Below are 21,638 nucleotides of genomic sequence, written 5' to 3'. Positions count from 1 at the left end.
TTGGTAGCCAATCTAGCAGTGGATTGCTTAGAGAGTTCGTGAGAACCTAGCTGGCTGCTTTTGGGGAGTTGAAAGGACCAGCCTGAAAGATTGAAGCCTCTAACTCTGTGTTCTGTTTTAGTGGGTATTGTACATCTGAGAGAGCGTATCTTATATAATCTATATTAACATGAAATGTTTATGAACTAATGTACAACAATGCTGCATAGAAACTGTATTAAAATGTTTTACTAAAACGTGTGTTTGAAATGTGCCCACCGGGAGTGTCCGCTAATGTATACGGGGACTAATGAAAATGACTAATGTTGATGGAATATTATATTAGAAGATAGTTTTATACTAATTATTACTGGTTATGTTATTAAAGATTTGGTAATAAATTTTTAGGCCTTAGTTAGCATGAGTCAAGGCCTAGCTGCCTGTCTTTCATATTAAATGTGTTTTTTCTAAACGTGCAGTGTGCTGACTTGCTAAAAGACCTGCACTCTTGTTTTTTCTTCAAACTAGAAGCTCAATGTAACTATAGTAGATCAGTTCTCATAAAGTTCATCGCACTTGTGGAAATGTATTAACTAAATGCAACAGTGTAGATTAATGTTAAATACAAGGTCGCCCAAACCGGTACAGACAATGGAGCTACTGACCGAAGATGTGCAAAGAAAGGATGAAATCATACCGGACATTCTAACTCTAAAGACATCAATCACATGGACCAATAAAATGCCTGAGAACTGATGCAGGGTGAAAAATTCAATGACATAATGTAAATTTAATTGGTTAAAGATAGTAGGGTGCAACCCCTTGTCCAACCAGATTTTAGGGGAATGTACAACGAAAAGGAGATAAAAACCCCTGTCACCAGGAAGTAGAACAGAAGAATTAGGGAGGAGGAGACTAGGAGAGGGGGAGATGCTGATGCGATTTATTATGATCCAGAGACTTTGTCACTTTTATTAGTGACTTGCTGATTTATTTAGAACCAACCTTGCCATTAGATTACCCGTTTATACTTTACCTCCTTATGAGGGAAGTACCCCTTTGCCCTTCCTGCCTGGGCTGAGTTCCTGACTGATGGCGAATCAACTGATGTCCTGAAGACGAAGACCGAACCTGAGTGCAGACCCAAACTTAGAGGGTAACTATATGACAATGAATTGTGACTGTCTGTTTGCTTTTCCTTTCTAGGTACCAACTGCTTTTCTTTTCACAGAGACCATAGCTAGATTGTTTTCCAATTTTGTGTTACTAAATTGTTTTGCATGAAGCCCAACATGCTAATGCTAATTAGAGGTTAGTTGAGAGGGGTTCACAAACTGATGCAAATAAGACAAATGACTGAATCTATGCTTTGTTGAATAATGCACTAATGATACTCTGCCAAGGATGACCTATGTTCACGCTTTGTTATATCCTGATGTTTGTGATTCTTGCTTTGATGAAATCTTACCAGAGTTGCCATACTGTAAATATGTTATTGTGCTTATTGGTTTTGAGATTAATAAACTTGCTAGTAGCATTGTAATAGATAGGGAATAAATATCACAAAAATTCATACTAAACTGGTGTGGTTATTCATGACTGCAAGGTCATGGTGGTGTCTTGAGTTGATCAATTTCTTTGACTGAAGTGAAATGCATTGTAGTAATAAATATTGATGATATTATTGAGATATTGATTGACATGTTGATTAGTTATCTCATCCTAAGGTGTCTCTCAACTGGGTCAAAAGATTCATTGGCCTAAAACGAGTCCCAATGTGTAATAATTTATTATAAAGGGACGTGTTAGCAGTTCTGGTAGCAGAGCGACGGTTTGGCCCTTTGGAGCCCCAGGACGGAGAATTACTATTTAGATTGTTTTTCTGAGATAATGCAAATTGGAGATATGGTGTGTTTCTAAATTCCCCATGACTTTCCTGGGATCTCGGAGCCTGCCTAAGTGAGTTGGGAATGTTCTTGGCGTTTTAGTATGTATGGTTTAGAATTTGCACTTGCTCAGCTTATGCATATTGCAGGTGATTTGTGAAGTTCGTGTGGTTTTAGGTCAGGTAATGTTCTTTTAGTAGGAGTAGGCGTACTCCGCAGTATGAGAGTAGGGAAGTCGGCGTACTTCATGTGAGTGTGGCGCTTTATGCTAAAAAAGTATCCATGTGGTTGGTTGGTAATGTACGGACCCGTTGCTGTCTAAGACTCCTGTGTATATTGACAAGTGTAGGAGACACTTGGGATTGTGTTGTAATTTGTGCGGTTTAATAGGTCAATAGGGCGTGGTTGACAATTCGAGTTTGAGTCAAAGTGTATGAGTGAAACCTTCAATGGAGATTTGGCAAGTTCTAAAGTGCACTAGAATAAACCATTGACGAGTCGAGAGTAGGATTTGCGGGTCAAATTCTGCTTGCATATGCGGGAGCTGAGAAGGAGAGAGTAGCGGCCGAGGCTTCAAGTGAAATCTCTGTAAAGTTCTGAAGCAATTGTGTATCCTTCCTGTAGTAAACCGGAAAATTTGAGTTGTTGTCATTGTTAAAGATGCTCGCAATATATTGCATTAGTCTGGTGTGAATCTAGTGTGAGGAGGACAAGCCGCAAGACTTTGTCAGCTGCAGTGTGAGTGTGACGTCAGTGGTGCCACGCTGGGATAGGTCAGTTACCGAGAGAGGTCGTGCACGGATTGGCAGCTGTCCGTGAGAGGCAATAGGTTGAGAAAGGTGGGTGAAGAGTGTCCTGGGAATTAGAGTCACTTCCTGATTAGTTTAAAACAAAATAAAAGAAGCAAAGATGAATTTTTTCAAAGCTTTAAAGAGCTTTCTGAAAGGAGACATATATATTATGGCGAGTGAGGGGGAGCCTACACCGCCTGAAGGTACTCCGGCTTATATAGTAATGGAGGAAAAGGGAGTCGCGCCTTGCCTATGGATGAAGCAGTGGCGCAAATTAACAGAGAAGGAGGGATGTTTGGCATTTCCGGAGCACGGAACGTTCAATACAAGAATTTTAGAGAACTTGAGGTTAAGTGTACAAAAGCCGCCTCCGAGGCCAGCTCAGCATGAGGCATTAGCAGTCTGGGATTTAATGGCCATACGACAAAGACAGCAAAAACTTGAGAGGAGAATGAAAAGGGCAGAGAAGACTTTAGCCGAGGCTAGATGGGACAACCAGAGCAAAATGTGGAGAAGGGGAATAGGTGACGGACTCAAATTGTTTCCAGCAATAACACAAGAAGACGAGGCACAGGGAAAGAAAGCCACTTGTAAGACAGATAAGGGCTCTAGCAAGCCAAAGGAGACTAATAGGTCTTGGATAGATAAAGGTGACTGAGACGATGCAGAGTTTCTTAACCAGTTGTTGCATGATCGCCCACCACCTTATGCAATAAATGACAATGCCCCCAGCACTAGTGCAGGTCCTGGGAACCCGACGCAGGATAAGGAAGTTACAAATACAGTGCAGACTAGTGATACGGTTTTTATACAGAATGGTGTCAGTGTACCCACTGCGCCAGACATGCAGATACAGTTGCAACCTCCACCGCAGATACAGAGGATTTATCCAGTACTAGAGACTACTACGAGTCTGATGGTGCCACCCGATCCGATATATACAAATTTGAGGTTAGTGCAGATTGAGCCAACTCCGCAATTGCTGCCCCAGCTGCAGCAATAGCTGATTCCAGGTTATAGTCCAGCGGCAGGACCTCCGTTAGTACCTGCACCAGCCACAGTGAGTCAAGCTTTGGGAGTTACTGCTCCACGGGGTTTGGGACCAGGTCAGACACCAGCTGCCATATCATTACCAATTACGGTTGGTCCCCCAGTACCACTGTATGTGCAGGGTAAGCCTGGTGTGTGTGATCAGGGAGTGATGACCCAAAAGGCAATAAGAGGAGGGTCCATAGGAACTTCCCAATTAATGGCACCAAGAGAGCAATCAGCTGAAGGACCCAGGTCCTTGATAGACCTTAGTCCGATTGAAGCACCTTTGGAGGCAACGAGGCAAGCAGGGTTAGGTGTGCTAACCCCACAGACAATAAGTACAAATACCTCACAGTCGCCAATGATACATATAGGGAATATTTCACTCCAAGGTTTTTCTGTGCAACAGTTTAATGAGTGGTTAGAAAAGACTTATGCTTCACAAAATACTGCGGTAACCGCAGATAAGCCAGATAGGGAAGAATACCTTAATTTTGTGAGACTGGGAGTAGAAGCTGCGGAACTAGTGGAAGGGACAATGGGGGTAAACCGATTAGAGTCTTACACAGAAGCAGAGTTAAGGTATCTGTGCCCCAAAATCACTAAAGAAGTGGGCCAGGTGCATCAGAGGTTCGCAAACCGGGCAGATAAATACAATATAGACATTGAGAATACTAAACATTTGAAAAGAAGCTACAGATTAGACTTTGATTCTAAAGATTTTGAGCACATGAGGTATACCGGAATGAGGGCGCATCTTAAAGAGATACTGCAAAGCGCGCAAATCTGGGGAGCCCTAGAAAAGTGGGAAGGCAGATGGGCAAAAAAAAGAGACAAGGAGAAAAGTGACAGTCCAGAATCAAATCAGGCCAAGGCTTCACCAGACATGGGAACAGTAAAGATGTTACCAATGAGAAAAACAGCTGGAGGGGTCTTAGTCCATGTGCCGTGGTCTAGAGGAGACATTCTGTCATTCACAAATGCTTATCCCAGGTTGAGGGAGAAACCAATAGAGTGGTACCAGCAGACAGATAGGTTTGTGAAGCTTTCGAAGTGTCTCTGGGAGGACTTGAATACCTTGTTTGAGATCATTGTTCCACCTGACTTATGGCTTGAGTGCAAGAGAGGTGTGGACTGGCCGACGCAGGAACCAGCAAGGGATAAGGTAACTGGAGCACCATCTGAGGAGGTGATGAAGTACTATCATAAACTGATTGAGTTTTTGAAGCAGAAAGTGTCGGCGAAAGTGACTGATTGGCAGAAAATCGACCGGACCTCACAGGAGGTCAAAGAGTCAATCCATGCTTATTATGAGAGGCTGTTGAAAGCGTTCAAGCATTACAGTGGCACTGAGACTATTGAGCCGAAAGACATGAACCATCTTGTGTTCAGATTTGTTGAAGGACTGAGACTAGAAGTTAGCCAGATGATTAAGAATCATTTGATCTGTTGGCAGGCAAAGCCGATTGATGAGTTGTTGCAGTATGCGAAATACTGCAGTGATGAGATTGAGTTGAAGCAGAGAAAGTTGAAGGAGAACGTGATGGTGATGCAGATAAAGGCAGAGCAGGCAGGTATTCAGGGGAATGGAATCCAGCAGATGGTACAGCAACAACCGCAAGGGAACGGCATGTTTCAGGCACAGCCGAGAGGCCTGAGGTTGGTGTTTTGTGAATCGCGGTCCAGATTTGAATACTGTTGTGATTCAAAATGATGCACAGGGGATGAAAAAGATATCACCATTTGACACGTGCGGGGGCGTGGGGCATTAGAAGCGGGAATGCCCAAATGTTGTGCATGATGGTGTCCATCAAAGAAGCAATGATGTCAGTACATTCCAAAATGTGAGGGGTCCAAAGATGAGGGGCCAAAATCAAAACTTTCAGAATAACATGGTACAGATGCAGGGGTTACAACCCATGCAACAAATACAAATGCCGCGTGTTCAACAAGCACAAATGCAGCAGGTACAACAGCAGTTTCCCATGGTACCTAGACAGCAAATGCAATTAACATTAGCTCCAATGGGACAGCAACAGGTGATGCTTCCTCAGCAGGTCACAGGCCAAATGATGAGTCAAAATAACACAGTGCAGCAGTTCCCATTGCGTGGTGAGGATAGAATAAACAATGAATGGTCGGATGATAGTTCAGACAGTGAGGAGTGCAGGCTTGCAGCGTCCCTAGAAGTAGATCAGAGGGGACCCTATGTAGAGGGGAAGGTGATGGGACATAAGGTTTCATTCTTGGTTGACACAGGAGCTACACGCTCTACAGTCAGAAGTGCAGAAGTCCCGAAATTGCCACTTTCAGGGCGTACCATAAGAGTGGTAGGAGTAGCAAATCAGTATTTGACAAACCCGGTCCAGGTTGAGATTGGAAACTTTCAGGGACTGCATAAATTTGTAGTCTGCAATTCTAATCCTGTGTCCCTACTGGGAAGAGACTTAGGGCCTGATTAGAACTTTGGAGGAGGGTGTTAATCCGTCCCAAATGTGACGGATATACCACCCACCCGAGTCCATTATATCCTATGGAACTCGTAATACGGTGGGCAGGATATCCGACACATTTGGGACGGATTAACACCCTCCTTCAAAGTTGTAATCAGGCCCTTACTGTGGAAGACGAAATGTTCAGTTACCTGTTGTAGGAAAGTCCTTTTTTTTTGCCTGATCACCCCCACTCTTTCTGGATAGGTACTGGTGGTTACTGACTCTTGGCTGTGCCCTGGGTACTGCTTACCAGTCCCAGGGCCAGTGCTCTGTGTAAAATGGATATGCAAATTAGGCTAATTATAATTGGCTAAGTTAACCTACCTATAAGTCCCTAGTATATGGTAGGGCATGTAGGTTTAGGGACCACAGCATAGGTGGTGCACACCTAGGTGCATTGCTGAGGTGCCCAGTGTCATTTTAAAAGCAAGCCTGCCTTGCTGGCTGCTTTTAAATTAAAGTTATATGCAAATTCGACTTTGGAATTAAAGGTACTTCCAAAGTCTTAAACTACCTTATTTTTACATATAAGTCACCCCTAAGGTGTGCCCTATGTGCCCCTAGGGCTGGGTGCCATGTAACTATAAGCAGGGACTTTATAAAAATAGATTTATAAGCCCTGGTGAGGTAAAAACAGCCAAATTCGTTTTTCCCTCATTGAAGTAAATGGCCTTCATAGGCTAGAATGGGCAGACTTTATTTTAAATTTTAAAGTCTCCTTAAATGTTACATACCAAGAATTTGGTATCAAATTGATTGTTATAATAAATCCCACAACTTCCAGTTGTTGGATTTAATATAACTAGTGCAGGTAAAAAGTTTAGACTTTACCTAAAAAGTTGCCAATTTCAGCTCTGCATTGTTTTTGCTGCTGTGCTCTGATTGGCCAGCCTGCAGCAGCTTCTGCCAGGCTACTTTAATGAGGTGTGAAGTGGCCTGGCTTCACACAAAGGAATGTGCTTGGGGGAGAGAATCTCCCCTCAGCAGATGGTGAGGCAGGAAGGGGGAGGGCTGCCAAACTGGTCTTCAAAGGCAGAGAAGGACATCTGGAGCACCCAGCAACACCCCCACATCCTGCAACCCCAGACAGCTAGGTGCCCCCTTGATTAGATTAGGAGAGGGCAGGAGAGGGGTGTGTTTATGATTTTTAGCCACACCAGTGGGTGGGCTCAGCCAGATCTCTCCTCCAAAAATCAGATTCATCCATTTTGGATTTTTAGAGACTGTTGCCTTCTGGGATGGATTTTTGCCACACTTCCCAGGAAGTGGTCATCACAGGGGGACGACCCTGTCCCTGATTGGAGAACCAGGGCCCCCCTGCTTTTCACCCAGGAGCAAGGATAAAACTGGCAGACCTGCACCCACGCCTCAGATCCCCACCAAATTTCAAGAAGAAGGAACTACAAGGAGAAGAAGGACTGCCCTGCTGGACCCCTGGCCTGCACCTGGACCCTGCACTCAGAAAGACTGCACCAGCTGCACACTTGGGCTTCACCACAAGAAGGACTTTGCCTGGCTTCCACTGGTTCAAGGAGGGACTCCCTGTTTGCTACAGGTGAAAAATTGCTATCCAGAGTCCCCTGCACCAACTCCTGAAAAAGTGACCAGCTGACCACTGTCCAGTGGCCAAAAAGGAGTTTGCGCCAGGTGTATTCTGGGAGTTGAAGTCCGCACTTCCCAAGGACCATCACAGAACTTCTGGACCCTTGGGGTGAGCTGTGGACCCCAAAAGAACCTTAAAAGAACATCTGGGTGAAGCCCCAGAAGTTTGGAAAAGATTGGAGAATTTTTGAAAAAAAGCTCCATAAAGTGACCGACCCGACGCAGAAATTCTAGCCGGCTTGCCTCAACCGCGACCCGGCCTGACTTCGTGGTTCGTCCCGGTAAAGAAAAACATCCAAAAAAGAGACTAAGTCCGAACGTAAAAAGTTGACCGGGACCTTCCAGCCATCGTATCCGAGAAGGGTTCCATGGACGTCGGATCAAGATCCAGGTTTACCCCGGTCGAAGGATTTTCATCTCGAAAAAACGACTAAGTCCGAAGGTAAAAATCACCACCGAGGAAACCGACTTCGCGTATCCGGACAAGGGCTCCAGGAGGTCGGATCCAACTGGCAGGTTCGTCCCGGGGAAGAAAAACATAAAAAAAGAGACTAAGTCAGAAGGTAACTTTTTAACCGAGGCCTCCCGTGACTTGTAGCCGAGCAGGGATCCATCGCGGTCGGCCTGAAAGTTTGACTTTGCCCCGGTCCTGGTGCAACCAGATGACCCGATTGGCGCTTTTTGTTTCTAAGCGCTAGAAAATAATAATACTTTAAAAATTCATATCTCCGGTTCCCCTGAACCGATTTTAATCGTTTTTGTGTCATTTTAAAGATAAAAATATAAGCTATTTTTATAAATTGGTTTTGGATTTTTAAACTGTTTCCTGTGTTTTATTTAATTACTGTTTTGTGATATTTGAATGCTTTACACTTTGTCTCCTAAGTTAAGCCTTGACGCTCGATGCCAAGCTACCAAGGGTAGAGCTGGGATTAATTTACTGAGACCTAACTGTACTTATGTGGAGGTTTGTGGCTTGTTGCTAGGTGTAGGTACCTACCTGCCCTACCAATAACCCATTTTCCAACACCTGTTCTAATGAAGGGATTGAGGTGCAGAAAAACAGTGATGATGAGGGGGATGATGGGCAGTTTTCAGAGTTAGAGACGGAGACTGTAAATTAAGAATACCCTCTAATAACCCTATTCCCAATGCTTACAGTGTCAGACTTACCAGCTGAGTTGCAGGAACAGTGACAGAGAAAGTGTGGGACCTGACAGGAAAGGAAGTGGGACTGATAAAATGAGTAGAATCAGTTAAAGTACAGGTACAACCGAATGCAGTGTTTCCCCAAATACCACTGTACCACATGGCACAAGATGTCCTTATTCGGGTATCACAGATAATTGCGGACTTTGTGAAGCAAGGGGTTCTGAAAGAGGTATTAAGCAGCCCGTGTAATTCACCAATAATGGGTCTGAAAAAGCCTTGTGGGAAGGTTCGAATTGTGAAAGACTTGAGGAAAATAAACAAGATTGTGGTCAAATGTTGCCCCATAGTGCCAATTTCAGCAGTAATCATGTTTCAGGTTCCCTGTGATGCAGAGCGGTTCACAGTTGTGGACCTGTCACAAGCGTTCTTTTTGGTGCGTCTTCACGAGGACAACCAATTTCTCTTCAGTTTCAAATTCCTGGATAAGGTGTACAGTTGGTGCAGAATAACTCAAGGGTTTTCTGAGTCACCTTCCATCTTCAATCAGATATTGAAGAAGGAGTTAGAGTCGTTAGAACTGCCTTTCAGTTCGACTCTGGTGCAGTACATTGATGATTTGTTGATTGCATCCAGAACGAAAGACGACTGTAGGTATGACACAATTGCCTTACTGAACCATTTGGGAAAAAACAGACACAAAGGGGGTCATTCCGACCCTGGCGGTCCATGACCGCCAGGGCGGAGAGCAGCGGAAGCACCGCCAACAGGCTGGCGGTGCTTCCTGGGCGATTCTGACCGCGGCGGTAAAGCCGCGGTCAGAAAAGGGGAACCGGCGGTTTCCCGCCGGTTTTCCCCTGGCCCAGGGAATCCTCCATGGCGGCGCTGCTTGCAGCGCCGCCATGGGGATTCCGACCCCCTTCCCGCCACCCTGTTTCTGGCGGTTTGTACCGCCAGGAACAGGATGGCGGGAATGGTTGTCGTGGGGCCCCTGGGGGCCCCTGCACTGCCCATGCCGCTGGCATGGGCAGTGCAGGGGCCCCCTAACAGGGCCCCACAAAGATTTTCACTGTCTGCTATGCAGACAGTGAAAATCGCGACGGGTGCCACTGCACCCGTCGCACCCCTACAACTCCGCCGGCTCCATTCGGAGCCGGCTTCATTGTTGCAGGGATTTTCCCGCTGGGCCGGCTGGCGGCCTTTTGGCGGTCGCCCGCCGGCCCAGCGGGAAAGCCGGAATGGCCGCTGCGGTCTTTTGACCGCGGAGCGGTCATTCGGCGGTAACCGCATGGCGGGCGGCGACCGCCGCCCGCCGCGGTTAGAATGACCGCCAAAGTGTCCCCAAAGAAACTGCAGTACTGTCAGAAAGAGGTGAAGTACTTAGGGCACTTGATTGTGAAAGGGTCCAGGAGAATATCAAAAGAAAGGTTGACAGCCATACTGCAGATGAATCCCCGACAACAAAGAGAGGCATCAGGATGTTTCTAGGAATGGTGGGCTACTGTCGTCAGTGGATTCCCAACTTTTCGATTATCTCTAAACCATTGATAAAACTGACAGGCAAGGAAGTTAAGGATGACCGGAATACCATAATCCTGTCTGAGGAAGAGCTTGAGGCATTCATGGAATTGAGAGAGTGCATGTGCAGGATGCCAGTTTTAGGTATGCCTGACTACACAAAGCCTTTTCTACTGTTTTGTCATGAACGTGATACTTGTTCTTTGTCTGTCTAAACACAGGTCCATGGAGGTGCAAACTGCCAAGTAGCATATTTTTCAGCTACTTTGGACCCAGTCGCAGCAGCCTTACCGGGTTGTTTGCGTGCAGTTGCAGCAGTTGGTCAGAGCCTCACACAGTGTGAAGGCAGAGTGATGGGATACCCCCCAACAGTAATGGTTCCACATTCAGTTGAAATTCTGTTAACTCGAACTAAGACTCAGCAAATGACAAATGCTAGGCTAACGAGATATGAGACCATTATACTGGGGTCTCCGAATGTTTCTTTGAAGAGGTGTACTGTATTGAACCTGGCAACTCTACTTCCTGTTGAAAATGCTGAGATTAGTAATACAGAGTAAGTGGAACATGATTGTCTTGAGGTAACAGAACTATGCACCAAACCCAGACCTGACATCAAAGATACACAGTTGGAAGAAAATGACTACATTATGTTCGTTAATGGATCATGCTTGAGAGACTCAGTCGGAATACTAAGAGCTGGTTATGCTGTGTGTACAATCACCGGTATTCTAGAAGCTTCCTGGCTCGAAAGAGTGCACTCTGCACAAGTGGCTGAATTAATTGCCCTTACTAAGGCATGCCACGCAGCTGGAAATCTGAAACCACTATCTATACTGACAGTAGATACGGATTTGGAATTGTGCATGATTTTGGCCAATTGTGGTCACAGAGGGGTTTCATGACCTCTTCTGGTTCACCAGTGAAAAATGGTGAACAGATTAAGGATTTGTTGCATGCGATTCAGTTACCTCTTGAAATTGCCATGGTGAAATGCAATGCTCATGTTAAGTCGCAAGACTTTGTGTCAATGGGAAACGGCTATGCAGTTCAAGTCGCAAGGTTTTGCGCATTGAACTGTATTACGTTCAAGGATCAGTGGGAATTGTTACCGGAAACTGAAAATGAAACATGCTTGAACTTTGCATTAAGAGTGGTTGATACATTAGATGAGCTAAAGTCACTGCAGGGTCGTGCCAGCAGAGAGGAAAAACACTCCTGGCAGAGAATGCAATGTGTACTAGGAGCTGACGATTTGTGGGTCTCAGAGGAGGGGAAATTGGTTTTGCCCAACAGTCTTTTGTCCCAGTTTGCAAGGCTTTACCATGGTCAGGCATATCTTGGGAGAGACGCAATGATCAGATTATTCAAAATTGATTGGTTCAATCCGAAATTCAGACAAGCCACAGAGGTTACCTGTCACAGGTGCATCATCTGCCAACAGATGAATGCAGGAAAAGGGACTGTGGTGACTTTGAGCCACATAGGGAGAGCTGGAGGTCCATTTAGCAAGATGCAAATGGATTTAATTGAGATGCCCGTATGTGGAGGCTTGCGGTACGTGTTGGTGATTGTGTGTGTTTTCAGTCACTGGATTGAAGCATACCCTATGCGTAGGAATGATAGTCTCACAGTAGCAAAGCTGTTGCTTAGAGAGTTAATACCATGGTTTGGATTCCCGGTCTCTTTAGAATCAGATAGGGGCAGACACTTCGACAATGAGGTGATTAAGCTCTTGTGTGCTGCTTTGGACATTGAGCAGAAGCTGCATTGTAGCTACCGCCCTGAAGCACCAGGATTAGTGGAACAGAAGAATGGGACCTTGAAGTTGAGAATGGCAAAAATGTGCGCAGCTACCAATATGAAGTGGCCAGATGCATTGCCCTTAGTGCTGATGTCAATGAGGAACACCCCTGATAAGAAGACAGGACTATCCCCCCATGAGATTTTCATGGGTAGAACTATGAGGTTGCCCGCAGTACCTGCAAATGCTCTTGTGAATATCACAGATGATATGGTGTTGGACTACTGCAAGGGTCTGGCTGATGTGGTCTGCTCTTTTTCCCACCAGGTGGAGGCTAACACGTTGCTACCGATCAGTGATCCAGGTCACACCATGAAAGCCGGTGACTGGGTGGTTGTCAAGAAACACGTGAGGAAGTCGTGTTTGGAGCCGCGTTGGAAGGGGCCTGTGGCAGATCGAACAGTATAAAGACAACGGAGAGAAATTGCAGTGCTCAGGTAAGTGGTTTATTTCAGAGTTAAGGGATTGTTTATATTTTATCCTTAGGTTTTTACTGGGTTTTAAGGTCTCAAGTCGTTGTCTTCTCTTCCTCTCATAGGGTTTTTCTTCTTCTTTTCTTCGTTCTCTCGTTAGGTTGGTGTTCCGTCTGTCTCTCAGTGGGTTCCAGCGGTGCGGTACCGGGAAAAAGGAAAACGCTACGGTAAGTGGGGTATTACGTATGTCTTATGATTGTTTTACCTAAAGGGGAAGAGGTAAAAAGGGTGGGGTTGTGCCGGTGGTGACTTTAGGGCAAAAGTGAATAAACTCCTTACAGTGCGCTATTATGTGGCTTACTCGTGTCTACATCTGTGTCCTCCAAGTTCCCTCCCAGTCCTCCCCTCACTCCTTCTCAGCCCCCTTCCCCAGTGCCCTCTTAACCGTGGTATTCCCTCTGGTATCCCACAAAGACCGTACCTTAGCAAGCCACGACCCTCCTGGGTCGTGGCTGGCGCTGGGGTTTTCCGTCAGTGGATGCTCACTGGCAACGCTCTCCTGCTCCAGCACCTCGTCGTTACTCCGCGTTTGCACGGTCCTTCCTTGGTCTCCCGTATTGGCTCCTCCGTTCTCCGCCTCTCTGTGTGCTCTTCCGTCTTCTCTCTCCCCGACACCGGAATCTCCCTGCCTCTTCATTGCCGCGGCCCGGAAACCCTCCTGGGTTTCCCCGGTAACACTGGGACGCCAGCCTCTGTCTGGGAGCGTTCCCACGGCAACGTGGGAACGCGGAAGTGACGTGTCGGAAGTATCCGACACGTCGATATCAGCTAGCGCCGGGGATGTGTTCGGGGCCGCCCGTTCACAGGGCCATATCAAGTAATACTGACAACAACCACTGCTGTGAAGTGTGCAGGAGTTCCAAACTGGATACATGCCAGTCACACAAAGAAGGTGACTTGTCCGACTGATGAAGAATTTGAAGTTTCCGAAACAACAACTCCAGAGAAGGAAGTCTCAGGGCCGGAGAATATTCAAAGGGGAACTGAGACTGAAGGAGAGCCTACTGAGGACGGCTTAGTTCCTCAATCAGTAAACGAGTTTGAGAGAGGTGACAGTGAGCCTATCTCAGTGGCGGCAGCAGGAGAACCAAGACAAGGAGAGGTTCTCCCAGAAATAGATGGATACAGGCTTGAAGTTGAGCCTGTTACAGACCCTGAGGACCAGGGGGAAGGAGCACAGGGAATTCAAAGCACACTGACTCCTCCTGAGCCACTTGCAGGTCCGTCAAGAGAAAACACCATAGCCCAGGAGGAGGGTGCTGTTCAGTACTGAAAGGCCAAGCAGGGAGAAAACGCATAAAGGTGATAACTGGCCAAAGAAAGAAGCTGGAAGAGAGAAAGTTGTCCCTTGTGACACAATAGAGGAAGAAGTTGATACAACTAGAAGGGAGGATCTTAGTGAAGGAGAGTTGCAGAGTGAACGCAGATTGAAAAGAAAAAGAGTTGCAAACAAAAGGTACGCAGGTCCTGAATGGGCACATGCAACAACATCTGAATGGCAACAAGAATTCTTAGCCTTCTGTTTTGATCGAGAGGTACCAGGCCAACACTATGGCACCTGAATTCAAACAGAGAAAGAGACTGTGTTAGATAGTGAAATTGAAATTGAAAGCTGAAAAGCTGAGAAAAGAGACAAATTACCCGATGTGACACTTAAAACCTATTTTGACTTTGAAAAAACGATTATCACAAGCTGCTAACCTCATTTGACCAAAGGGGTCCTGGGGTGAGTGAAACTCTGTAAATACACGCAGAGAGAAAGAGAGACTTTGCTTTAGAGAGAGAAAAATAAAAAAAGAGAGCTTTTTAAATCATCCTCAAGTTGATTGTTTGTTTTGAGTTATTCTGCTATCTTATTTTTTACAGATCATGGCTTACACTAGAGGTAGTAGCAAAAAGGGTAGAGTGTGTGGTTGGTTAAGTGTTATCTTAGGTATTGTGTGTGCAATAATAATCGTAGGTGTGATTGTGGGAATGCCATGGTTGGATAAGAAGGTGACTAACAATGTTTCAAAACCTGAGACTGCTACACTAACACCATGGGAAAAGTTTGAGCAGGATACAAAATATTTGCATGAGGGAACTAATCCAAAGGGGGAACTCTCTACTAATGTCTTCTATCGCTTGCTTTATGAGTATGTTGATACCATGGATGCAATAAACTGTTATGTGTGCACAAAGATTCCTTCATCAGTACAAGAAGGGGTCACCTACCATAGTCTGCCACTAACATACGGGATAAGCTGTAGCTTGCTGCTAAAAATATTCTATGACCAGGAACATGTGCAATATTTTTACTCTAATTTAGATGTAGTGTTTTCCTTTGTGCCTGTGATTGAGTTTCTGAACAAGTTAGCTAAGGAGCATAGTATAAAATTAGCTAGGGGTTTCTTTGAGCCACCACTGACATTTGGGACAGCTTATGCGCACCGCAACAATCTAACGTGCTTACTAACACCTGTTGAAAAGAGCTTCTTAGATCACACTGATGATAGACGCAAAGCATTGAAAGAAAGGCTAGAAAAAGGGTTAGAAAACCGCACAATTGCAAATGATTATGCTTACACCGCAATAAAGACACAAGCAAATTAGCTATGGACGCAAAACATGTAGGTAGGCTTTGTATATATAGGCCAAAATCTGAGCATGACACTTTATTTGTGGGAACAAGTGGATGCAGGCATGTGTTTTTGTTTCAGAGTAAATGGACATTCATGTTAAATGGACAGGATCCAGCGATCCCTGGGATCTATTATATTTGTGGGCTTAATGCTTATTACCGTCTCCCTAAGGGATGGTATGGGACATGTTATTTGGGAATAGTTTTCCCAAAGATCTACCAGATTGATGACTTAAAGCAAATACCTAAAATGGCTGAATTGCAACATGCTAGACAAAAGAGAGAGGCAGCGGCTGCTGTCGTTGGTGACATATTTGGAGCCATAATTCCTTCAGTAGGAGTTATTTTAAACTCCATAAAGATTCGAAAGTTGTCTACTATTGTGGATAACATGTTGTCAAACTTCACAGGGGCTATACTCCTGATGGATACTGAACTTGCTGCGGAGAGAGCTATGACTCTTCAAAACCGGCTTGATTTAGACATTCTTTTAGCGAAGAGCGGCAGAGTCTGTAAGATGCTTAATGAGCGCCATTGCTGCTCGTTCATTCCTGATAATAGCAAAGAGATTAGAAGTATGCTTACTAACCTGACAAGAGATAGTGCAGATCTGAAGGATTTGAAGGACCCAGGAGTTTGGGAGAAAGTTGGGAAAGGAATTGCCAGAGTAGGGAATTGGTTTAGTAATATTTGGAATGGGGTCCTTGCAAAAATATTAGGAGGTCTATTAATTGTTCTTATTTTCTTTTTAGGTTTATGGGGAGCATGCAAAATTAATGAAAGAATTAAGAGAAATTTGACAAAACGAGGTAAAAGAAATGAAGAAAATGAAAGGGAGAAAATGTTTAATGAAATTTGGGCAAGTTCACACAAGGGGCAAGATGTTGAAATGCGCATCATGCGCAAGGTGAAAAATTGAAAGTGAAGGGTTGAAAAGGAAAGGTTTGTATGATGACAAAGGTCATCAGAGGAGGGACTGAGAGAGCTTAGCTTTTATAATCTATATTAACATGAAATATTTATGAACTAATGTACAACAATGGTGCATAGAAACTGTATTAAAATGTTTTGCTAAAACGTGTGTTTGAAATGTGCCCACAGGGAGTGGCCGCCAATGTATACGGGGACTAATGAAAATGACTAATGTTGATGGAATATTATATTAGAAGTTTTATACTAATTATTACTGGTTGTGTTATTAAAGTTTTTTAAATACATTTTTAGGCCTTAGTTAGCATGAGTCGAGGCGTAGCTGCCTGCCTTTCATATTAAATGCGTTTTTTTCTAAACGTGTAGTGTGCTGACTTGCTCAAGGACATGAACTCTTCAAACTAGAAGCTGAATGTAACTATAGTAGATCCGTTCTCATGAAGTTCATCGCACTTGTAGAAATGTATCAACTAAATGCAACAGTGTAGATTAATGTTAAATACAAGGTCGCCCAAACCGGTAAAGACAATGGAGCTACTGACCGAAGATGTGCAAAGAATTACAAAAGAATGAAATCATACCGGACATTTTACCTCTAAAGACGTCAATCACATGGACCAATAAAATGCCTGAGAACTGATGCAGGGTGAAAAATTCAATGACATAATGTAAATTTAATTGGTTAAAGATAGTAGGGTGCAACCCCTTGTCCAACCAGATTTTAGGGGAATGTACAAAGAAAAGGGGATAAAAACGCCTGTCACCAGGAAGTAGAACAGAAGAATTAGGGAGTAGGAGACTAGGAGAGGGGGAGATGCTGATGCGATTTATTATGATCCAGAGACTTTGTCACTTTTATTAGTGACTTGCTGATTTATTTAGAACCAACCTTGCCCTTAGATTACCCGTTTATATTTTACCTCCTTATGAGGGAAGTACCCCTTTGCCCTTCCTGCCTGGGCTGAGTTCCTGACTGATGGCGAATCAACTGATGTCCTGAAGACGAAGACTGAACCTGAGTGCTGACCCAAACTTGGAGGGAAACTATATGACAATGAATTGTGATTGTCTGTTTGCTTTTCCTTTCTATGTACCAACTGCTTTTCTTTTGACAGAGACCATAGCTAGATTGTGTTCCAAATTTGTGTTACTAAATTGTTTTGCATGAAGCCCAACATGCTAATGCTAATTAGAGGTTAGTTGAGAGGGGTTTACAAACTGACGCAAATAAGACAAATGACTGAATCTATGCTTTGTTGAATAATGCACTAATGATACTTTGCCAAGGATGACCTATGTTCACGCCTTGTTATATCCTGATGTTTGTGATTCTTGCTCTGATGAAATCTTACCAGAGTTGCCATATTGTAAATATGTTACTGTGCTTATTGGTTTTGAGATTAATAAACTTGCTAGTAGCATTGTACCAAAAAGGGAATAACTATCCCTAAAATTCATACTAAACTGGTGTGGCTATTCATGACTGCAAGGTCATGGTGGTGTCTTGAGTTGACTAATGTCTTTGACTAAAGTGAAATGCATTGTAGTAATAAATATTGATGATATTATTGACGTATTGATTGGCATGTTGATTAGTTATCTCGTCCTAAGGTGTCTCTCAACTGGGTCAAAAGATTAATTGGCCTAAAACCAGTCCCAATGTGTAATAATTTATTCTAAAGGGAAGCGTTAGCACATCCTTTATCTCTTGTGGTGCTTTTACAGGAATGTGAGTTGCAGTCCTGAGTAGTTGGGAGGGTCTAGCTGGACTGTGGCCCAATGAACACCTCTGGTGAATCAGATGGTTTATGCCACGGTTCTATCACTGCTTCTCTACTGATTCTAGTTGTCCTAGCTCTATTGACAGAAGACAGTGACTTAAGGACTGGGCCATCAGCAGCTCCCAACTATTGCCCACAGCAAATGGAATCCCGGTGCCCCAATTCCTTAGAGTGAATCGAAATATGATATAATATGGAAATGCTGAGGGGCTTTTCAGATAGATTCCCCATCCAGCTATAGCTATCATATAAAGTTTTCCACTAGTGACCCCGATGTGGGAGGCACATAAGCGAAAAACGCTTATCTCGCAACCACAGGATAACTCTACAAATAGCCTTTATTGTTAGAGGATTAAAAGGCCAGATGTGAAAAGAGATAAACAGCAGTCGCTAATTGTGCACTAAATATTTGTGACCTACCTCTGATTTTGAGAGATGCAAACATTTGCTTCAATAAACGTCACTGCCAAAACGCAACGAGAGACTAGACTATCCATTTACCGAGCAACAATATTTAAATAAAAGGCATAATGAACGTCACAGTCAATCAAGCAATTACATGCAAGCTTTGCAATGGACCCTTAAGGTTATGTGGGTACCCTTCAATTGACATAGAGATCCGCACTGAGCTTGAAAGTGATGTGCAAATATTGTAGCACGTGTGCCAACATTTCTATAATGAATCTAATAAAAATAACGAGAGTGAGGACATATTTAGGGACAGGTCAAGTACAATCAGCTGCAGACAAGAATTTAGGCCAGGAACTTGGATGAATTCCTTGTTCCTTTGCCCACAAGAAGTACAACCTCATATTTAGGTCAGGAACGTGGATGAATTCCTTGTTCCTTTGCCCTCAAGAAGTACAACCTCATATTTAAATCTGCATGCGAAGTCTGATGGATGAACCAAGGATGTAATCACACTTTGCAAGTGGGAAAAATGTTTGAATGGCAACGAATAGTGTCCCTTGACAATGTGGCATGGATCTATCTGTCCTGATTTAGATTTTTATTTTATGTTTGACCTCTCACCCCGAGTTTCAAATGTGATGCAACTTTTATTTCTGGAGTTAAAGGAACAATTAACCACCTTAATTGATTTAGTGTTTCCACGACTTTTCTTTTTTTTAATGCATTTTTTGTTGCATAAGAATAATGAATCACTGTCATGACATATATTATGTCTCATGAAGTAGTCAATGTAATTGCCTTAAGTTTTCTGGAACCACGAGGATGAAGAGTGTCGCTTTCAAATTAAGAACTTGTTTGACTCATTACTACCTGGGACGGTCCAATGAACAACAGGGATTGGGGACGAAGAGTCTTGTCCTTAACTAAAATGCAAGCGTTCTTGAGTGAAGTTCCAAGAGGACTTTGTACTTCTGATGCGAGTCAAGGTAACTTGTGTCCTCTTAATCGCGTCTTCTTTCCCTCTTCAAATTATCCAAGTCCATATTTCTGGCAGGATGGGCTGTGAGTACCTTTGGGAGCTGTCTCGTTGTGTTTCCATTTTATGGGGATGGTCTGTGTTGCTTTCCACAGCGGGGTCATCCAGACAGTTTTCTTGTGGGTGGAAAAGGAGGAAACAGATGTATACGGTTAAGGAATGGAGAAGAGATCTGGTTGAGATGTGGGGGCAGATTTACTTGCTATGAGAGTCACAGCACAACCTTGTGTGCTGGCTGCGATTTAGTGTGACTCTTGTTCTTAGTAGCACAAGGACATATGTTCATACTGAGTGCTGGCTGAGTAAGCTGCTGTCATGCAGATACAAGTGGCATCACATCTCATCCCAGCCCTTACTTGAAGTGTTCAGCCCCCAGAGACACCACCTTACCGTAATACAAATATCTGGAAAAATGTCTTCTCTCACATAATATCTTTTTTCTTCCCTTTCAATTACGTAATTGCAAACAGAACCAAGCCAGATGTAGCAAAGGGTTTTACCCATTCTGTGTCTATGGGAAAATGTGTTCGTACATATGGCCCTTAGTTCTGTTTGCTCCTCCCTCCCTATCTTTATTCCCTCAGCTCGATAGACACTGGATACAAAAATACAAAAAAACCCTTCAAGACAAAAATGTGCCCTGAGGAGAAGAGAAGGATGGGGGCAGTTAGAGAACTGAAATGAAGAACATTTGACACAGAGTAATCAGAAGTCGCAGGTATGATGTATGCAAAGGGGGCGTTCGCCCGTTAGGTGGGGCCAAATCAATGGCGCAAAGTAAGGTGGCACCCCTCTGGGATAGGATCTCCAGCTTTGACTACTTGGGAATTAGACTAACATCAAACATGACTTGGACTGACCTGGCTAAAAAAAAGTAGTCTGTCAGCACATGGCAGGGATACTTAAGCTCTATAATTCCGCAAGGCAAGTCTCCTTAGCCATCAACATTTATAATGTAAAGGCTGTATGATGTGCTCTGTATGGGTCTGCGATATGGGGTCACATAGGATCGTCCAACTTGACAACTGATGGGAATAATTTATTAAGATCTTTACTACTGTTAGAAATTGGGTTTCTAGTTGGTAGAGGTATGCACCCTGTCCAAGTAGGCACAGTACAGTAACACAGCAAAAGACACTACAAATATACTCCACACCAGTTTAGAAAAACAGAGAATATTTATCCAAGGGAAGCAAGAACAACACAACAAAAATCCAATAAGTAGAAGTCGAGATATGAAGTTCTAAAGATTAAATGTGAAAACAGTGTTTAAAAGTCATTGGGGGTCAAAAGGTTACTTGAGGTCGCGAGGACTGGTGTAAATCTAAAATCCAGACTGACCATGATGGAGGGTAGTCTGGCTGCAGAAACCACACAAGGTCCACTGAAACAGTACATTTGATGGATCAAAGCTCGACGTTGAGGGCACAATGTGTCAGGATTTCCCATGCAGCTTGGTCACTGCTTCCTCATCGGGCTCCACTGAAGTGATTGTGATGCATTGTTGCTGAGCCACCTGGAGTGAAGTTGTCAGGCCCCGCAGGCTGTGAATCTACTGTAGTTGAACAGCCTCTATATCGGTGATGAAGAAGCGATGCAGCACAATTTCTCATGCACTTGAAGCGATGCATCGGTTTTTGCAGGAATCAGCTTCAGATCCCACTTCTGAGGCCCAGGATTGGAGAGGGACATCTCAGACAAGGGTATGACTCAGAGATGGCAGAGTCCAGCAACACCAGGAGAGTTGCATGCCAGGAGGCATTCTTTGATGTCCCTGAGACTTCAGGATAACAGGGGGCAAGCCAACAAGCCCTTGGAGAATCTTGGGTTCAAGAATATAGAGAACAAGTCCAATCCTTCTCACTGCAGGAAAGAAGCAGCAGGCAGCAGACCAACACAGCATAGCATGTAACAAAGTGGGGTTCCCTCCTAAAGTACGTCACAAAGCAAGGAGTAGCCCATGTAGGCGGGCTCAAGTTAGGTCACCCATGGCACTTTAAAATAAAAAAATATATACTCACCTGTACTTACCTGGAATACAGTCCCCCCATCCTCCAGCGTCCCTCTGGTGTGGGTGGGGTTGTCCCTGGGGCTTGGGAAGGGCACCTGTAGTAAACGCTGCGCGATGAAA

This window comes from Pleurodeles waltl, chromosome 7, assembly GCF_031143425.1.
Source record: "Pleurodeles waltl isolate 20211129_DDA chromosome 7, aPleWal1.hap1.20221129, whole genome shotgun sequence".
NCBI lineage: Eukaryota > Metazoa > Chordata > Amphibia > Caudata > Salamandridae > Pleurodeles > Pleurodeles waltl.
The sequence above is the reverse complement of the archived record's forward strand: the minus strand, read 5'-3'. Positions refer to the sequence as shown.